Genomic DNA, 9179 nt, shown 5'->3' with positions numbered 1-9179 from the left:
TTAAGTTTGTGAAGACTTAATTGAATTGTACTTGTTAGCAGATGACCACAGATTTGATCACTTGTTTAAGAATGAATTGATTGATTGAATGAGGTGGCAGCTGATAGTCTTGCCAGCCAATGGTGGAATAAAGTAGTGATAAGGCTAATTTGGTGATGCTAGTTTAAATCAGAGCAGAATTCCAGAGACATCTTTGTTCTTTATGGCTGTCTGAATTTATTCCCTTCGTCCTTTTTTTAGGTGGGATGCTCGTTTTCGGGTCGATATGAAAAAAAAAAAAAAAATAGTACAATTGATAGGGATTGTAAGTGCACACCATATGAATTAATAGGCAGTTCCTATCCTAATTAATTTTGCAGGGTTGCCCTAATTAATTACCATACTTCTAGTATTGGGTCCGGCCGTGTCCTGGGGAAACCCCACAAGGCGTGCCCTATTCTCGTCTAGCCCTAGCTTCTTAATGTGAGAATTCTTTGAATAATACTATGGTATCTCATGTAAGTTCTTGAAATAAAAGAAAAAGATGGAGTATCTAATTGTGTGTTTACATTTTGTTTGCTGTTTTTTCTTCGTATGATCTTGATATCAACTTACAATACATGAAGAATCGGAGACACTTCAAAGTTTCATCTTAGGCTCATAATCTCAAGGCCGGCCATTTAAGTGTTCTCCTACATAATGGTTCAATATTACCAAAATAATATGTGGTTCTTGTATGCATTTGACTGCAGCGAAGCCATTAAACAATATTGTGGTTTATAGTATTAGTGATGCAGTATTTTTCTTTACGAGAAGGAAGATTCGAAACTTGAAAGTTGTTCTAATAATAATGGATGAGAAATACTAGTTGATTAATAGCTAGTTAGCATATAGAACAAACTTATAAGATTTCAAATCTCACCTTCATCTTTAGAGATTTTATTTTATCTTCTAAAGATACTCACAAACCTAAAGGAAGGCTACAGCAGGGAGCAAATAAATTGAACAGTAGACGGTAGCTAGCTGGAGTCTATAGATGAATCTCTACTGGCATCTACGTACGTACCTCAATCTGAGTCAAACCATGCATTTTCACAACTCTGAAATTCGAAGAACTAATTCCCGTTGACAATTTATATCCCAATACACCCGTATCTCACCCCCACCCACCTCCCCTCCTATTTGATTATATTCTCACATCCAATCAATTAATTCCCTTATCCTCGGAAATGGATGGTGGGGACAGATATTGTCTTGTGCTTAGCTTCACCCTGCGTGTGCTTTATGTTCGGGTCCGCAAATTTAACACTCACTCTATAAATTTTTGGCTCAGTTGCAGCAATGTAATTAAATTGTACATTGAGTCAGTCAAATATTTGGAAGATATTAATGCAAGATAGAGGATGAGTGTAGGTAGTTTTGTAGTCTTCCATGGATAGATGGAGAGTAGATACGAGTCAGGAATGAGTTGCCAGCATTGGGTGCGAAGCAACGCCTTCCACCCACCCGGCCGGCTTGCTCATTGCTGACTCTTATTTGCTCTCGTTCTTGTCATGCAAGACACTGGACTAATAACATACCACGGATTGTATGTAGACTATGAGTGCAAACACAGCAACTAAGGAAGTTTTTTTAATTTTTATTTGGCTACACTTTCTCGTAATGGCGTGTAGTTGATGACTATTGTATGACAATTTTTGTTGACGCAGAAAAATGGTTTGGCACTTTTCCGCGCAACTTAGTGATTTTGGGCCTTCGGTATGTTATGGGTCTTGGTAGGGCGTTCGATCTGCAAGATAACAAATGCTCGGTAAGACCTAGGGCACTGGTGTGGTCTGGCCGAAGGCTCTCCGATGCTTAAGTAAGTACGGATTTAGTAAGATTGGACTGCAGATCAATAGGCAGTATGCCGTACGTTCTGATTGATTACCTCCCAGTTGGGATAATTGTCCTCTTTTATAGGCCTTAGGAAGTGTGCAAATTGTTTAGAATTTCGATGTGGGACTGTGGACTCCAATTGTGGGACTGCCACGTGCCCCTGGCGGTGGAGTTGCCCTAATCGTGCGATCGGTAGGAACGAATTGTAGCTAGGTGCTGAAGGCTTCCATAGCTATAAATTGGTCCACGTGTCCGATACTTATTGGCTGTTCATTTGGGTATAAACAATTTTCTTTAAGAAAAACCGTTTGTAGTGTTAGGTCTCCTTCGCTGCTAGGCATTGGTCTTTTCATCGGAATTGCCAAGATCTGATTAAGGACTGTAATTTCATTTTGCACCTGAAGCACGTTCATGGAGAACAAAATGGTGCTGCTGATGTCAATTGTTGGGCCACTAGACTGATTAGCCATCAAATTAAAATATCAAAATATCAAAATTCCATTGTTGATAAAACAATGTACTGCTTCATTAGTATCGCATAATTGCGAAGTTGTCTCCAATCTTATAGATTCTAGAGATTGTTTGACTTTTCATGAGGCTTGGAGTTCAAGTGGATCAAGAAGTATCTTATAGATTCTAGAGATTACACCCATGAGGCTGTCTGGGTTCTATTTCTCCCTCTTCTAATATTGCTTGTGTTATTTTAAAAAAAAAAAAAAAAAAACTAAAAAGATAGATTGTTTCACTTCGAGGTCTCTTTGGTCGTATGAAAAAAGCTCCAATCGATCGCCAGCTAAAAAAATTAATGTGGATAGTAGTTAGAAATGCCCCTTAGGAACTTGTTTAAAGGACAATCGATCAGTCATTTATTTTTTCAAGAAATTGTTGGTAGAAAACGGTGAGTAAATACTATGGTGTTGGTAGAAAACGTTGACGAGGAGATTGGACTGGCTGATTGGCTCTTTTTATTTTCTGTTATTGTTGTTTTGATTCGAAGCCAATCGGTCCATACATGTAACATATTCAACTATAATTTTTTACCAAAAAAATGTTTCATTCATTGGCATAAATACGTAGCTTAGATTATATTAAAGTAGAATATTGCTTGTACATAAATAAAAAATTCCTTTAAAAGCAACACAAAAAACATTAAAAAAAAAAATTTCATGAAATTGTACAGTTTATAATAAAAATTTATCTCACACACAACATAAGGACTATTAATATTGTTGGAAAAAAATTAAGAAAAAAGTATTGGCCAGAAGGATTAAGAGTTACTAGGTAGGCTATATAATTTCGGTGACAAATGACCCACAAACAAACATTTTTTTCACAGCAACCAATAGCGGGCGATATGCTACAGAATTAGATTGTTAGTCTTTTTTCTTTTGGAAAAAAAAAAAAAAAAAAAAACGTTCATCTTTTTCAAGAAGGGGACTAATTAACAAAAATGCTGATAACACAGTTTCACTTTGCTTAATTTGATATAAAACTTGGTTTTGGTTTAATTAATGTTGAACTATATATTAATCTTTCAGAGGAGGCTTTCAATGCGCTTGCCGATCGCAATGCCGGCGCAGAATCCAAATCGAGTATTATTAAAGAGCTAAACTATAGCTACTTCTGCAATAGATATTTATTTGATGTTCTTTTGGATTGGGTTGTTTTTCAGTTGCTTGAGTTGCCTGCTCTTGATCTTTATTTGGATTCGTCTGTAGCTTGTTTTGGTTGTGTTTGCTTACATCTTGATCTTTGTTTGTGTTTTCTTTGTTTTGAAAATAAAAGCTTTATTAAACACTCCAAAGCTTAGAAAATCTCCAATGAATGTGTTTCAATTGCCATATGGTATTGCTACGTCGCTATTTCACTCACGTGACCTCTGCCAACTGTAGCCTTTCTTACATAACTTTTTATAGTGTGCTTCATTTAGTTAGCATAGAGAAGTGGCATTTGGACTTCTAAATAACTGGTAGCGCTCAAATGCTAACTAGTTAGTAAGATTATTTGGCCCCTCTTTTCGCCTCTTCCCGTCTCATTTTCCCTTCATGAACAATTCATAGCTTACATTACTTTGGTAGTGAAGTGTTGAGCTCTAGGATCCAACTGTATTAGTAATATCTAGAAGCCTATGTGAGGGATCCATATATCGATCGAGCTTCAACCATTAAATTAAGAAGTGAATTTAATTTATTCTCCACAGTACAATCCAAAATAATAGATGCTGCTTGATGAGCAAATTAGTAACTGATTTTTTGTTTTTTTGTTTATAACAAATATATGTTCTGTCAAATCCATCCATATCCTATATTTCTACTCGCAACGTGAAGTGAAGAAATGCCAATGTTCACATAGGTTGGTCGGAATCAGAGCAAAGGATGAAAGAAGCGGCAGCTTTAGACATGAAGCAATTAGCATGTTGTTTACTAGACTAGGCCCTACATACTTGAATGAGAGCAAGACACAATGGAGTGTTTTTCTGTGTTCTTCTACGAACAAACAATCTTTTTTTCTGCTTTTTCCTTTTAGCTCTTTTGCTCCCTACTTGACCTATGTGTCTCTGGTTTGTCGTGGCCGACATCCAACTTAATGCTTCAGAAATCATGGATCAATTTCCTTAATTCTGTCTTTCGAGTACTAAGGAATTTGAAAGTTCTAGACATTGTATAGGCTCTTGTTTGGCTAATCTAAAAGTATAATGGAATTTAAACACTTAACTTTACGTTTTATCTTAGAAGCGTTACTTTATAAATGAGTGGTAGTGGTTGATAGATATGTCAGTGTCATACGATATATTAGCTACTTTACTTGCATTCCCCTTTTCTCTGCTTACACCTCTTTTAGTTTTTTTAATACTTTTTAATTAATTTTGTTCTTTTTTGTTCTTTCTCTTTCCTATTCTACCCTTACCCTACATTTTCTTTTGCTCTCATGTCCCAATATGCCTAAATTAGCCATGGAAACCACACCTTAAACAACTCCTAATTTTCACTCACTCTGACCCAATTGCAAAAAAATTTCCCTTTGCTTCTTTGTTCATTTCAATAGCAGCTTGCCACATTTTTTCCATGGCCACCTATGCTTCCAACATGATTTGCTATCCACACCCAGCAAACCCAGTAATCAATGGATTGAGAAAAACCCATCACCCCAATTTCTTTTTACTTCACTTTTATATTATTTCTTTTTACTGAACATTATCTTTAATATGGATGAGATTGCTGAAAATTCAAAATCTGTAATGTTAAGGTAATGGTATTGATGACTAGTTATTGGGGAAAAAATGGTGTAAAAAATCAAGCAATTAAGCATAAAGTACTCAAGCCATATCCAATATTACATTTTTAAAAAAAGAAAAAAAATACACATTCGAAATTACCCTTCTGAGATGCTTTTGATGATAATAAATCAACATCTCAACGTCACTAGGAGTTTCCTGTGGTGTGTTTTGTAATGGCCCAGTCAAAAAAAGTTTTAAGAAGGAAGCTAAGGTGGGTGAAGTACAAAAAAGTTAATGTAAGGTAAGGGTATAATAGGAAAGTGAAAAAAACAAAAAATAACAAAATTGATTAAAAGTATTAAGAAGAGAAAGGGAGTGTAAGTGGAGAAAATGGGAGTGGAAAAATCAGCTTCCTATATAAATTTATATTAGGTACCTACTAGGTAAATTATTTTATAATTGGTACAATAGTCGTAGGAAAAAAAATTAGTACGTTAATTTAGATGATAATGATGTGTATTAAACATAGGAATAGATGTTTTGGTGTTTATTTTACAGTTCAAAAACTTATAATCATGCCATATGTCACTGCCTGATTGGTTGATAATACATATGAGACCACATAATAAAATATTGGCTACATATACATAATATAAGTGTCTGTGATGACAGATCGATAATACGGGATGCTTAGATTCCCAAAAATTCTGACAAAAGTTGAAAACAACGTTTTCACAGCAACCATTTACCCAAAAAAAAAATCCAAAGAATCACCACCAAAGCAATCGAACCATAACTGCCACAAACCCAGTTGAACCACTATCACCACCCAATCAGAACCACCACCAACCATTAACAAATGAAAACAGAGAGAGGATGGGTATGAAGAGAGAAGAAGAACAGGAAGAATCAAAGAGAGGAAGAAGAAAATAAAAAATAAGAGAGGAAGATGAAGAGAAAGAATCATATAGAGGAAGAAGAAGAGAAGAGAAAACAGAGAAAAGGAAGAAAGAAAAAGAAAGTCTGGGAAGGAATAGAAGAAGAAAAAAGGAAAAGAGAAAGAAAGAGAAAAAAGAAGGGCACGGGCCTGGGAAGGAAGGAAAGGAAGAAAGAGAAAGAGAAAAAAGAAATGAGATAAGATAGTTTGTCTTAAAAAAAACATTAGAATTTTTTATTTGTTAAATTATACATTTTTTTTATTGTTTATAAATTTTTGTCTTGAAAAATAGGAAAATAAGTCACATATTATTATTTTCAAATTATACTACTAGACACATGAAGATCCAATTTTCCCAGAAAATCTTCGCGGTTTGAATCCAATTTTCCCTCTCAAAGACCACGAAAGATACTGGGTCCATACAAGTATATGATTGCTGTTCACTCCAGTGCAGGGAATAAAGAAAATTCTAATCGGATGCGTTCATACACACATACAGAGGGTTTAAGGTTTAGGGTTTAGAGTATATGATTGCTGTTCTATGAGAATAGATTCTTGAAATGATCATGTCTTGGTTGTGATTTAGCGATAGCGGCAGTTTGAGGATTGGTAGGCGCCTTATAATGAGGCTTATCTGCACAACATCCCATTTGCTTGATTCTTTTTCATTTCTGTCGTTTCATGAGCTTTTAATCATTTATGGGTCCACAACAGTCACATGACCCTTCAAATTGGAAAACAGGGCTGCATAAAAATGTAATGAACTGTAGGGGTTGATGATTGATTAAGTTTTCCATTTGTGTGAGAGTATTGAGAGTAGAAATGAGCCGAGGATGACTTGCCAGAATTTGGTATTATTCTATCGAACTTCTTACGGGAATTCATCCTTGGTTCACCTTTGCTCTCTTGTTAGATCCTAAAGGACCAAAATTTAACATTGGAAGAGAGAAGTAAAGGAGAAGAATTTATACTTATATTATTTATTAGCATATTTCCTATTAGCTTTTGTTGTTGTTGCTATATACGTGTAAAGGAGCCTAACACGTGTAAAATTTATATTGGGCAACGTTGGAGGTTGTTTGACCATTAGGCCAAGCAAATGGATAACTTGAGGTTGGGGCATGTGTTAAATTAGACTATTGAACCCAAAACGAATTTGAAATTAGTGAAAATAATCAATTGCAGGTTTATTTGTTAGCATTAGCCGATCCTCAACTTTCTACATACTTTTTTTTTTTTTTTTCATTTTCTAACGTATCAGATCATTTTAAAACCCAACATTCCATAAAATTTCAAATTTCAATAACTAATAAGTTACAATTCAACAATCCGACCTGTTTACAAAAGCTTAAAACCAAACCAATAATATATATGGTTCAAGCTTAAAACCAAATTAAATAATAAAAATTTATGTACTTCTTAAAAATAGTTTTAAAAAATTAATGAAAAGAAAGAGACTCAAGTGTGCCAGAAGGCTGTGCAGAAGCTTAAGTTGAAGCTAAATAGCATAGGCTGAGCATCATCAAATAATGAAAAGCAACTTAACCTATGAACCCATGAACCCATCAAGCTCAAGCTCCTTCCTTGATCTCAAATCAGTCTTCTTCCATAGGATCAGCACGACTGGTTTTCAACTGATCACCACGCAACCCATTGGTTCCCTCAGGCTCATAAATCTTGGGCGCCATTTGAATTGCCCCAGGACCCTCCAATTTAGGTTTCACGTTGAGACTCTCAGGCGCCGAAACAATACCTCCACTCTTCAAATCCTTCTCCTTTTCCATGTTGACAAGAGACGTGAGTCGTTCCAAAGGCCTCTCTGGCCTTCTTTTTCGACGTGATGGCGTCATTGACCAGGCTCTCGGCCGTGGCCCTGGCGAGGACGGCAGCTTCAGTCATCACAGCTGCTGCGATCCTGGCCGATGCGAAGAGGGCCATGGCGGCGTCCTTGTCCATCACGATTGTTGTTTTGGCTTCTTGGCAGTCGTTTTGGCGGCGGAGGTTGAAGAAGGAGAAGGTGGGTTGGGAGCAGGGAGGGCACTGGAAGTTACGGAAGGAGGAATTGGCTGCGACGCATGCGGAGTGAGAGATGGAAGGGCACATGACGCACATGACCTGGTCACATACTGGAAGGAGGTGCTCGAAGAAGTCGAGGCAGATAGGGCAGAAGAGGCTTGGGTTGTTCTTGAGGACGCAGTTGGTGCAGAGCTTACGATAAATTCCTCTGTGGCGGACGTAGTGGAGGAACCACCGTTCTGTAGAGCCGCAGACGCCGCAGAGTTGCTTATCGAGCTCGGGTAGGTCACGCTTCATTGCTATTGAGTGTGAGATTGGAGGGTCGGGATTATTGGGTAACGGTAACCCCAGGAGGAAGAAAAAGAAGACGACGAGGGAGGTGGAATTTAGTGTATTTTTGGGTGCGAATAGGGGCTAGGAGAAGACGAGGTTCAGAGCCGAAGATTTAGATGATTTTAAATTATTTTTTTAAGTAGAAATTTGTTTATTATTTGTATGTCCACCTGAAAGTTCATGTCATTAAAAAATAGAGCCCATGTTTGACACATCAGTATTTAACAGATTTATTAATGTTTTGTGTAACGGAATGGTCAATTTATAGAATTTTTGAGAGTTTGAGAATAAAATTGTAAATGTCTTATCAAATTGGTATGAACTTGAAAATAACCCCGGGACTCTTTGTGTAATTAGCCTAAAATAAAATCAGGAGACTAATGTGAAAACAATGAGAACATAAATCTAAGAAGTAATGATGTAATGTTGTAAAAGCTCGTAACATAGAATTTGAAAGTCAAATATTCCGGCCTAGGTTAGGTGGATGAAATATTGCCTGCTACTCTCACCACAGCAACCACAATACAACCAACCATATGGGTTGATTGGAAGCTGGAGAAAGAATACACGAAGCTGTAGAAGAGGTTAAGAATTTGAAGAAAACAAGCTGTTCTCACCCCAAAAAAAAAAAAAAAGTGAGTTTTGCTCATTAATTGGGATCAGAGAGGACCTTTCCTATAATTCTGCAAAAAAAAAAAAAAAATACAAGAAATTTGTAGCTCAAGTAGTTAAAGAGTATTTACGCTTCCACTCTCCCCTGATATCACTTGTGTAAAAAAATAATAATAATACATAATGCAAAAGTCAGTGAAAATGTTG

General features: G+C 36.4%; 1 pseudogene; it reads right to left on the bottom strand.

Moving 5' to 3' along the window:
• Window positions 1-7291: 7291 nt before the first annotated feature.
• On the bottom strand, window positions 7292-8439 carry LOC148920038 (uncharacterized; annotated as a pseudogene).
• Window positions 8440-9179: the final 740 nt, after the last annotated feature.

The sequence above is a fragment of the Prunus mume genome, linkage group LG2 (genome assembly GCF_029339155.1).
Source record: "Prunus mume cultivar Tortuosa linkage group LG2, ASM2933915v1, whole genome shotgun sequence".
NCBI classification, from domain to species: domain Eukaryota; kingdom Viridiplantae; phylum Streptophyta; class Magnoliopsida; order Rosales; family Rosaceae; genus Prunus; species Prunus mume.
This window is presented reverse-complemented; position numbering and strand designations above follow the sequence as displayed.